Genomic DNA, 12,760 nt, shown 5'->3' on the forward strand with positions numbered 1-12,760 from the left:
TATTTAATGAAGTGTGCCTTCAATGTTCCTTTCCCTTGCTGAACAGGAACTCAGCCTTTTCTCCTTTCATCCCCTCTGGGTTATCCTGCTCTCCTTGGCTGTTGATTCCCTTTACCTTTCCCTCCTCTCAGTACTCTTTAAATCCTTTCCAGCCCTTTGGAATCACTACAGGGACCAGGCTCATCTCACTGCTCTTAGAATAGCAGAAGCTGTAATGATAGCTAAAACAAGACTTCTGCCTTAAAGGTGACAAAATTTAGATGAGTTAATCCCAGCACAGGTGATTAGAAAAGCTCACAACATCATCAGTATGGCACCTGGCTTCCCCCTTTTAGTATGATTTAGCAAGGTATGTTTAGTGTATATTGAAGAACTTGTAAGTCACAGTGCACTTAATAATAGCCTCGGTTTGTATGAAGACTTTTCATTTCAGAGGAGAGTGAAAGATCATATAATTATCTCATTGGTCCAGGAGCAAACATTTACAGGGGAAGAAATTGTAGGAAATGTGGACAATTTTCAGCTTTTCAACAAAAACAGAGAAAATAATATTTATCAGACTTTTCACTAAGAGTCAAAAAGTTGTTTTCTGTGTAACTCAACCAACATTGAAGAGTTTTCAGTATTTAGGATACCATATAAGTATATAATATAAAAAAAAATCAGGTGGAATAATACACATTTTTCTTTATATAATCTTTCTTCAATTTGAGATGTTATATTTTTTTCAAAGCCTATTTTTTAAGCCAAATTTTATGAAAGTGAAAGCAACATGGATTGAAACAAAAACAATTATGTCTTTATCATGAAGCCAAAGAAAACGTACCACAGTCTCCTGTTTCTGATTCCAGCAATGAGAGCTGAAAGGTTACAGGGTCATAGCTGAATACCTAGAAATACCAATTAAAAGGTACTATTCTTATTGAAGATTATTCTATTTAATCAATGCATACAGATAGTAAATTTTAAACCATTTGAAATACTTTTAAAAGAAAGGAGAAGTTGTCCCTTGGATTAGTTTTCATAGAAGAAAAAAGAGTTTTTATTCTAAATCATATGAGCTATTTGGAGCAAAACCAGTCAGTGCAGGTTCTTTTAGTATGGAAAAGAAAAAGGCTTTTTCTAACCCCATGAACATGTATCAGAGCTGAAATCATAAGTTATTAAATCCTACTGTTCCTGCTAAGTGTAGGAGATCTCCTAATTACAGTATTCTACTGATACTATTAACTGTTATGAACTTAAGACCGAGTTTGGCTTTCAGGTACATCCCAGTAATTCCATTGACATCTGTGGGAGAGCTAAAAATAAAAGACAATATTTTAGTCTCAAAGAGGAGATTAGGCAAGCCCATACTGAGCTTATATGTATAGTAAGACAGACACACAGACTTGTAGATAAATAAGTTTCTTAGAACACATCAGAACTGTGTATCAGAGCAACACAAACAAGGTGCTCTGGAGCTCTTGGGCTGAAGAGGTCCAAAGCCAGAAGAAGCTGAGTGTACTGCTCATCCACTGTAATGATCCTCTGTCAGTTCTGGAGGTGATACAATTAGTCAGCAAGAACTGCATGAGTAGGTAGTTGGGGTTTTTTGTTTTTCAAGCTTTGATCCCCAGAGATTTGATCTGACATAATACAGTGTGGCTCCAGATTTATGTTGTCTTGGCAGAGACGTACTGGCAAAGTTTTGTGTAATGCTGGCATTTTCTTATCTCCTCCATAAAATGGAAATGTATCTTCACTCTTGTCATCTTAAGATATTTTTAATGGATTTACAGTGAGAATTTTGCTTAACCTATTCTCCGTGATTTTTAAGGACAATGTCATATAATCATAGAGATACAAATGCCTCCTCAGGGAGACTGATGTGCATATGTTCACAAGTGTCCACATGCATCCACACACATGTGCATGTATGTAATGTAATCAAAGTGTCATAAATATAGGAAATCTTTTAGACTTTCCAATTTCCATTGTTTCCCTCTATTTATTTGTGTGAATGGAATAATAAAACAGAGCTACTGTATTTATTCTGGAGATTTCTAAACCTAAATTAATAAAGATTCTTTGCAAAACATGCCCTGAGGTCATCCTTGAGTAGACAGTGTTGAGACTTCAATGCCAGATTAATTCTCAGGCCAAATGGATCAATTCTTCAAGCTTGTCAGAGATTGTTGATGTCATAGATGATGATTGATGTCAATCAATCTTTACACATTTCAGTTAGAAACTGAGCAAGGAAAAGGATTATTCCAGAAAAACTGCATATGGAAAAGCCCATATGATGTTTTATGGCAAGTCAACAGTATCATGAAGGCTTCATGAATCCCTAAACAGATTAACAAAACGCATTACACTGCAAAATGTCAACTACCCAGCACAAAAGGAGGACTAAGTTTGAGGAAGTTGTCTCCCCACTGATCACAGCAATTCCCTCTATTATGACTTTTGTATTGCTTGGTTTCTAAAGTCTTTTCAGCCCATAGCACTTATACTCCTCTTATTTTAAAAATCAAATGAAAAAACCAAAACAATTTGCCATGGAAAAGATAGAGGAGCCTGAAAGCTGAGCTAACCCTTTCTGTCTTCATCACACCCCAGAGTGTGTCAGCTGAGCAAGGCAGAGCATGCTGGTAGGAGACAAGATGTTAGTAATGAGCCAAATGAATCCCTGGTGTGACTTCACTCACTTCATTTGAGTTATCCCCAGGATAAATTTGTCTCAGAATACTGAAGACTCTCAAAGTTTTGAGCTGAAGAGAATAGCAGTGCACGGGAAAATGGCAGCCCCATCCTGATAATTTGAACTGGATTGTGAATCCAGTGAGTCTAGTTCCAAATTATGTTTGCAGCTTGGTTTTGATACAGTCTCTTGAATCACTTTTACAGTTCCAGAAAGTGTGGCATGATCCAGCCAGCAACACTGCATTAATAAGCAATGAGCTATGCAGTCCTGTCAAAACAAGCTCATTAGTAAGTTGGCTGCTGGGTTTTTGCAACCACTAGCTAAACTTTGGCAATATAAGCAGGGACACCTACAGGGAGGTCTCCCAAGCCCTCTGTACTTTAAAAGATTTAAGGACTTATTTTTGAACATATAAATAGGACTCAGCATCCATTTTCAGCAGTGCAAGTACAAAATAGTTTTCTAAAAGTCTCACAAAAGGTTTATTGCAATGATTATGTAGAAAGTTTCTTCTCATATGATTAAAAAGAAATCACATAATATAAACAAAAAAAAAGGGATATATTGTCAGGCTTGTAAAACCTGACTCTGGTGTTTTAGGACTGTAAACAAAGTAAGACACTTTGATGCTCTGATGATTGGATGGTAATTAGAGGGCCACACATGTTCGTAATATATATGAAGAGCACAATATGTTAAAAGTCCCTGGTTATGAATAGGTCACTTTTGGCTTCCTCAGTGATTCAACCAAGCTTGTCCATGAAAATTAAAGGGTACAGTGCCTAGCCTTTCTTTGCAGGACTTACAATGACCTACCCAGACTACCCTGGGCAAACACCAGTAAGTCCTGTCAGACACTTCAAGCAACAAAATAAACTGCTAAAAATTACTAAAGAATTTAAGTCTAAAGAATTTTTTTCCATCACAGAAGTTCTGAATGTATTTATTTGTCTTTGTATAGATGCATGCACATTTTTAAATTATATTTATATTTGAAGAAAGTTGTTACATTTTATTTCTCACCAGTCTTGGAATTTCAGAGGCCATAGCTACCCCACCCACTGACACCACTTTTCCTGCTGTCTGCATCTAAGGGCAGCATCCCAGCTTTTTCTATATCACCAGTAAACAGCAGCAGTAGCCTGGGTGGCTTGAGAAGCTGCCTGCTTGGCCAGGAGGCAGATGAGTGTTTATCTTGCCTGCAGACTCTGCCTGCAGAGCTGCAGGCTTTGCCACCTGAAAGCTGCAGTGCCCAGCTATAACCCATCTGAAAAAGAGCTCTTTTGTAGCATCACCTCCACTGGTAAGTGCCTCACCACGAGGATGCCTTGTGCTTTGTGAGCAGACATGGCTTTCCTGAATGCATTACCTGCACCTGTAAAAGTCTAATTAATTACCTGCCTGCTGTGGAAATTCTCTACAACAAAAAAACATGGCTTCAGCCTCATTGCTTCCCTTATGTGAATTAGAAGGTGATGTTTTTCAGGTATGGACAGCAGACATAGCTGTCTGCAATAAGAAACTATTGGTGTCTGTAAGTAATTTCTGGGCCCTTTTCTACACTGCATCTGCAGAATCACATCCATGTAAAGAACACTGGGCTGAGAAGAACGGGTAAAAATCAGCATCAGCACAAGTCAGAATTTGGGCTTCTACCTAAGTCCATACTATACAATAATGTCTACTTCCTAGGACAGTTAGCTGTAGAAAAAGAAAGTAGACTCTTTCATTTTTCACTGGATTATTCAGAATCAGAAGTAGCAGTATTAATTTTAAAGCAGAAATTAAAAATTCCCTTTTTGAGAAAGACAGGGACTATTAATACTACATTCTATCTGCAGTCCTGGCTGTAATGCTGTGAAAGCAGAAGTTTTTATCTAATGTCCAAACTGTATAAATATATATATTTTTTTTCAATGGCTAGTAGCATAAAAGCTCGTATTTTGTTCTATTATGTAAACTTTCCCATTCGGGCGACAGGCAATTTATTGCAGCACTTCGATGGATTGTAATGGCTGTGGTAACTGTGCAGTTAAGTGCTGTTTCTAAAAAGTAGAACTGGCAAAATATTTAATGAAGCATTTGGCTTTCTGTGCGACAAGATGAGAGCACCCTGTTGTATGCCAAATCAATCTGATTTTGCACAATATATCCATTCAAGCAGCAATTCTGGAGGCTGGAGAGCCAGAGGAGCTGAGAGACTAGATTTTCTAGGCTGCACAGAAAATAGTACTTCCAGATGTAATTTCCAAGTACTATGAAGTGCCATTTACTCTGGGAGATGTGGATTTGCAGCTTGATTTGAACAAATTCTGTGGAAGCTCTTCAGTCTTTGTTGAAAATCGCCAAGATTTTTCTTGACTATTACTGCTGCTACTATGTGTTTAACGCTGTAATATCAATATTTTTCACTGCTAATTCCCTAGAAAATATATATCCTGCAATCATACTCTGCAAGGTGAGACACAGAGATTGGGCAAGTGCTGACAATGAGCAGCTAGTTCCACATTGCATGTGCAAGAGTGATGAAAAGATGTTTTTATACTTTTCCTCTTCTTTTTTTTTTTTTTTTTTTAAACATGTGGGAGTGTTTTGATGTTGTTCAATGCTTCTTTTTGACCAATTTTTACTCCATGTACAATTTAAAGGCAATTCATTTCCATGCTTTCAAGAATTACAGGGCAAATACATGAACTAGTATTGTTAAGGAAAATATTAGAATTACCCCTTCACACAGACACCAAAAATCATCCATAAAATTCTTCCATAAATAGCTGTAAGAAAGACTAGAGAATCATAAAACTCTTAGTACATACCATTCTACTGAAATAAGAGCCAATCCCAGTGGGTCCTGGATCCTACAATTATCTCAGATTCCTGGCCCTGAATTATTATCTCAGGGCAGCCTTTCCTCAAGTTTCTTCATACAAGACTTCACTGCACATTACAGATGTGCCTGAGAAAAACTTGCATAGTTCTCAAAATCAGCTCTGCTGAGTGGAAGAGAAAAGCTGTGAGAGATCAGCTGAGCTCTGACATGGCCATGCTCTCATTCTGAGACAGGGGTAATAAAATACTGCTTTTAAAGGCAGCACTTGTTACCTGTACCCAGGGCTTCTATCACACTTAGAAATCTCTCTGTGGCCAAACAATTATTAGATTATATAATGACTTTGATATTTCTAAATGGTGTCTTAGTGCCTTTCCTGATGTTGGAAAATCAGCATCAGTTTGTGTGCTGATAGACTCAGAGACTGGAATCTGAGAAGAACAGATTTCCACAGCTTGAATTCATAAACTATGCCGTGTTGCTCATGGAGTAAGCAGGGTCACAGCCTCTGGGAGTTTAGAAATGCTTTCTAGATCACACCTGAGGAGCACAGCTCTATGGAAAAGGCCAACATGTGACAGCAGCAGCCACCGAGGCTACACTGAGGTAAGTGCAATGTCTTCATGTGCTGCAGACACAAGAGGCAGAGGAAACAAAGCACTTGGCACAGGAGGAAATTCAGCAGCAAAAGCAGAAACGTCTCGCAGACATGATCCCATCAGCAGACCATGCTGTTAACTCAGTGTATTTTTTTTTTCCTAAGAGTCTCAGGAAGCTTAGAAAAAGTGGCAAAAACTGTCTGAGGCCACCCAGAATTGAAGCCATACAACTCCTCTCTAAGAAATTTTCATGCCAGGCAACTGCTGTGATGGGTATTATTAAGTCACCTTTCAACTTCAGCGCATGTTGGTAAGCTGCCCTCAGCCAAGAAAGTTGTTTGGAGATTACACAGACACTCCACAACAGCAGCAGCAAAGCCACAAGCAGGAGAGACCCTGGATTTCGGCCGGGGCGTGACTGAGGCTGCGGTAAGGCTGAGTCAATTCCCAGGTCCCCTTAAGCAAACAAAGCAAAACAAAATTTTCATAGAGCTGCTACCTCTAGCTCTTTCACTGTTCCTAGGATCCCTTTTTTGTTGTTGTTGATTTTCTTTTAATTGGGAAAGAGCTGGTATTTTTCCTAGTCTCATAAATTTTTAAGTAACCCCTAAGCTTAATAAAGTCTTTTCTTCTGCTCCATGTTCATAACACCTGCATTTAATCAAGCCAAACAGTCCCTTTTTCCAGTTCTTGCATGTTGCTTCTATATGTGTTCAAAAGAACTTGGGGTACCCTACCTTTGACCAATCCCTTTATAACTCCTCTTTGTAGATTCCACCTGTTCAATGATTGTCACCCAAGATAAAAACGTTTCTGGATTTGAATTCTAAAACACAAACTATTAAAGACATACCCATGCCAAGAAGCAGGATGGAACACAGAAGATAAAATACAAAATGTCCTGCAATAATTAAACTTTTACTTTGTTGCAGAAAAGATATGGAATTAAAAAGAAGATAAATATGGCTTCCTTTTAAATCCAAATAGCTAGCTATATTTTTGAAGAGGTTTGAGGTTCTGCTACATTCTGAAAAGTCATTCTTTATATTTCTTATAAACCTTGCTGGTGGATCTACAGAGTTAAGTCAAAACTGTGTGCTCATTTTTGCAGGGTACTTTGTTGTGGGACAACACACACATTTCATCCCAGTGGGGACATATCACACACAAAAACATTCACATGGAAGTTGAGAGAAGAGAGTTCTCAGAGAAAAAACGAGATTTGGTCTTCTCATAAATCACATTAAAAAAGCATTTTATCAAATGATTTTGCAAGCTGAAGCAGATACTGAAGTAGACATGCATAAGATTTAGGGGATAATTGGCCAGGAAGGGAACTCATTCCCTCTTTCTGGTACAATTCTGGTACAATTTTTTTAACAGGAAGGTTAAACACAGCACAGTAAGGCTACAGGTAGGTATCAAATAAAAGATGAGGGACATGATACCTTTCTAGAGAAGGAAGATTAAAAAGAATCAAATAGCAAAAATATAAAACACTGTAAGAATATTTTTTTTATTGCTTTTTAAAATGTTAATAGAATGGGAAAACATGAATTAAAAGTAAATAGTGGCCAGCTTTTCTCTGCTACAACCACTGAATCAAATGGCCTAGATATAACTGGAGTAAAGATTCCAATCCAGGCTGAGAAAGTAAATCACCTGAAGGGTACAGAAGCATTTCAGAAAATTAAGCTGGAAGCAGTTGTGTATCTGTCTGCAGTCTGAATTGGTCTCTGTTCTCCAAACAAGATGTTTCTCAAGCTGTTGTGAGCTGTGGGCAAGCAGCACTATTTCCTTTTGAAAGATTCAGACCATTCTCCACATACATCCAGGCAAGCTATCAAGCTGCCACAAAAACTGCAAATATTTCAGGAGGCACAAAATGAATAAGAGTCAAAACATGAAATTTAGGAGATACATTATGAAAAAATTGGCTACAGCGATCCCTCGGTCCTGCTTCATGCAGTCCAGATCTGACAACTGAGCTAAATTCAGATTTGCCTTGTTTAAAATCAATAGGTCAAATAAGTTAATAAAGTGCACCTCATCATTACTCAGTGTCTCTGGATTTGACTTCTATGCTTTATTTCTGGCACCTAACAAACTCTGCCTGTAGGAACAAGACATTTCTCCCAATCACAATTGAAGCATTTTAGAATTTTTTTTTCTTAGCTGAATGAATTATTGCACAAAACAAAGGATGCATTTCTATGCACTCTCACATATTTCTTAATCACCCATTTCAACACTGGCATCCTTCAATTTAAGCCTAATAATGTCATAAATCATAAAAGAAAGGATTCTTCTAATTGGCAAGACAGTTTTCTCAGATTGTCTATTCTTTTCTTTAATTATTATTTTTTATACACACATAAAACCCATCCAAAATCTTCATTGTAAAGAAAACTATAACACATGAACAAAAGACTTCAATCCTATCCCATTTGTTCCCACATATATTTTCTGATCTGAATTTCATATTGGCTTGAGGAGTATGGTTCCCATTGAATCATGATACACTCTGGTGTGAAATCAAAGCAGGCTTTTAATAGGTAGCATAGCCAGAGGGGACAGAGAAACTTAAAAAACTTAACATCCATTGTTCATTTCAGCTCATCACTTGCATTATTAGCAGCAGCTGTCCTACTACAAACCACATTTTCCTGCCCTTTCGGTATGCAGTGCTGCCTCAAAATAGCTGCAAAATGTTGATGTAGCCTGCTGAGAACTGACTGCTATCTAAGGTTGCTGAGGAATCTTGGCAAGGTCCATTTCATCTTCTGTCTTGCAAAGGAGGTTACAAATTTATCCACCTATTTATTGACAAGGGACTTGAAAATATTATTTTCAAACACCAATAGATCTGCTGTCTCACATCACAGCTCTAAAGTCCCCTTCATTCATATCCCATATAGCTTGATGGCCCCAAAAATGTATTTTCAGAACATGTCTATTCTATTCTATAAACCTCAGCAAGTTTTACTGATCTACCCCTGAAACAATATGATGTGTTTTTCAATCATTGTACAATTTTCACTACAGAAAGTGACATGCAGAAAGAACAAGAGAAGCAAGAAAGGGAACTGAGACCAGTTCTTCTAAGAGACTCCTGAAAAGCTTTCAGCCAAGGAAAAGGAGAAATGCAATTGAGTTAATTTGTGTATGAACATTTGGTAGTCTGATAGTAGAGATTATATTTAAATAATTTTGCTTTATCCATTTTTAACCTAAGTATTTTCATGTCATAAAATAAAAATTTTCATTGTTTCCTTAAGACACTTCTATTTTCATTTCTAAACAAAGAAATATTATGATGTAAGCCACAGATGAATTTTAACTAAGGAAGGGAGTTTTGAAACTACATGAACCCCAAAAATCTTGGCTAATAATAAGCCTATGATAATTGCACACCCAGAGTAGCAAAACCACTGCTGTTGTACTTCCCATCTCTGCCATTACGAAAACTAACTTTTTCTCCCAAATTTCTTTCCCTTTCTTGGCAGAAAAACCTGCTATGCTAACCCTCAAATTAGAAGTAACATTGCAGTGGAAGGAAACTCCCAGATCACCAAGTAAAAATTCCTGCTGTCATAGATAACTCTGATAATCTCATCCATAAAGTGTTCCAGCTCCATTTTATTCCCACTTGAAGGCCTTTCCACAGCCTCAAAGCCCTCATGGTCAGAAACTTTCCTTCATTATCCAGACTGACCTTTTATTTCTAAGTGGTGCCTTTCCACCTAGATGTATTTGCAGACAGTGTTCATATATCAGCTTCCATTGTGTCAGATTAAATAATCCTTGCTCTACCTGTGAAAAATAATATTTTTTGATCAAACCAGGAGGATCATTTTAGAAAAAAGTTCCTTGACCTAAGTTTCTTACAGCTAAGCAAACATTTTTTCTCTATTCATTTTAATATCCTTTCCCAGTTCTAACTTAGTTGAACTTCCAGTACTATTCTTTTTACACCAGTAATGACTACCTTGCAAAAGCCATGTTTATTTGCTCATTAGTTTTTCTCTTCAATATAGGTTCCCCATTTACTTCTAATATTTTTTTTCCTGCTCTGCAAGGACTTATTCTAGCTTAGAAAGAGCTTTCTGACAGTTTGCATTCTTCTGATAGAAAGAATTCCCAGAGCTGTTTGCACTTAGCTCCCAAGTTCCTCAGTCTGGGCTGACTATATTCTTTAGTATGCTGGGTTCCCTCTTGAAATTGTGAATCTTGGATTCAGAGTTACCTTTGCACCACCTTCTTTGTAAATGTCTAATGTCCAATCTAATATAGCAATGACAAAATATCCCAAGATCTTGTGCTGTCTAATTGCATTATCTTCTCACAACTTCACCCCCTTCAAGGGCTAAAAATCACCTGAGCCATCACTTGCTTGATGCCAAGGTTACCTGGTAATATCCCAATGTGAAGGTGAGTCACAAATTTTCCCCACTCTCTTGTATAGCTCTTCTGAGCTGCAGTCTACAGCTATGGATCTCAGGGAGTTGTTAACCTCAAAAAAAACTTCATTTTATTGAACACTGAGCAAGTGTCCCACCACTTAACTTCCCTCATATTGATTCTCCCTGCTCTCTTCACCCTCTGTTCATGCTCTCTGCTTTTAATACACTGTCATCTTGTTCTTTCCTGGAGTTTTTATCCTTAATTATTTCCATTTTCTTTTCCTCTCTTCTTGTGAAACCAGCCTCTATTCTTGTTTTCTTTCCTGCCATGTTATCTTCTCTTCCTGGTTGCTCATCTCTCTTCAGTACAGAAAACTTTTTGTCTGCTCCTTTGGTAGAAGACTCTTCAGTTATCCAAGTTCTGCTTCTGCCTTGGCCTTAAGTGTATGTATTTCTATGTAACACCCCTTCAATGAGCATTTGGCTGTCCAGTACACGACGTACTAGAAGTTCTGACCTGCTTGCAGTTTCTTCTCCATTTTTCTCCTAGCTGTTTTCAAACTCTTTTGAATTACATTTTTATGAATAGTCTTGAATTTTTTTCATCCAGGAACTGTAGTGAATCTTCTCATCCAAGAACATGATGCTGCATCCAGTTGAAATCTAGTCACCAGTGATGTCCCCCAGGGTTCAGTATTGGGCCCAGCCCTATTCAGTATTTCTATTGATGATCTGGATGAGGGGATTGTGTCTATCCTCAGTAAAATCATGAGCAACACCTAGTTGGGTGCAAGTGTCAATCTGCTGGAGGGTAGAAGGGCTCTGCAGAGGAGATCCTGAACAGGCTGAATAAATGGGCCTAGGACAGCAATATGAGGTCTAACAAGACCAATGCAACCCCAGGCAGTGCTACAGCACTTGGCTGGAAATCTGCCCAGGGCAGAAGGACCTGCAGGTGCTGGTTGACAGTGACTGAACATGAGCCAGCTGTGCCCAGGTGGCCAAGAAGGCCAAGAACATCCTAGATTGTATCAATAGTGTGGCCAGAAGGACCAGGGCAGTGATTGTTCCCCTGTACTCGGCACTGGTGAGGCCATATCTCAAATCCTGTGTTCAGTTTTGGGCCCCTCAAGGCAAAAAAAGCACTGAGGTGCTGAAGAGTCTTCAGAAAGGGGAAACAAAGTTGGGAAAGGTCTGGAGCACAAGTCCTGTGAGGAGTGGCTGAGGGAGCTGGGGTTGGGTTCAGGGATGATCATATTGCTCACTATGACTGCCTGCAAGGAGACTGTAGCCAAGTGGGGCTTGTCTCTTCTCCCAGGTAACCAGGGATAGGACCAGAGGATGTGGTCTCGAGCTCTACCAAGCGACACCTAGGATGAACATTAGGAGGAATTTCTTTACTCTAAAGGTGATTAACATTGGATTGGACTGCCCAGGGAGGGGTGGAGTCACGGTTCCTGGAGGTGGCACTTTGTGCCATGGTCTGGCTGGCATGCTGAGTCATGGGTTAGACTTGCTGATTTCAGAGGTCTTTTCCAATCTGACCAATTCTGCAATTCTGGAATTATTTCAGGCATCATTTAATGAAAAACAGTGTTTTCCTTGTGTAACCCCTCATGGACATCGCATGGCAAATGTTTATTCACATAGTCAATATATATAACACAAAGCACATGAATCACTGGATAAGTCCTGCTGCTTGCTGCTCTTTGGGCTCTCTCAGTCACTAGTCACTTCAATTTCCACTACTTTTCTCTCCATTTCAACAGCTGACTATTCATTAGCAACAATGAAAGAGAGGAAACCCAACTCCCTTTGCTAAAAGGCCTTTGACCTTTAACCCCACTCAAATACAAAACTACCTTAAAGCCAGAAATGATAACTAGAATATCTCATTAAGAACAGTGATCAAACCAGTGAACCTACAAATGATGAAGTGCAACCTAATAAAGTGTTTAGTGGTTACTTAGCAATAAAAAATGTCAGTTAACTTACCCCAAAATATAAGAACTTCTTTATCCTCCACCATGGCCAAGCCCCAACCAGAAATCTCTATTTACTGTGCTTCCAGCAGAGGGGTTTTTTATGGTATGGAAAACTGAAGGGCAGTACACAATGTCCAAAACTGTTGGGGTTTTTTATACATTTCTTTACTAAATGAGTAAATACCCACTTGTGTCCAAATTTTGAACTACATCTCAACAGCAAACACAAGAGAAGCTGCAGATTCAGAAATGCA

This window comes from Cyanistes caeruleus, chromosome 5 (genome assembly GCF_971803275.1).
Source record: "Cyanistes caeruleus chromosome 5, bCyaCae1.hap1.1, whole genome shotgun sequence".
Classification (NCBI taxonomy): Eukaryota; Metazoa; Chordata; class Aves; order Passeriformes; family Paridae; genus Cyanistes; species Cyanistes caeruleus.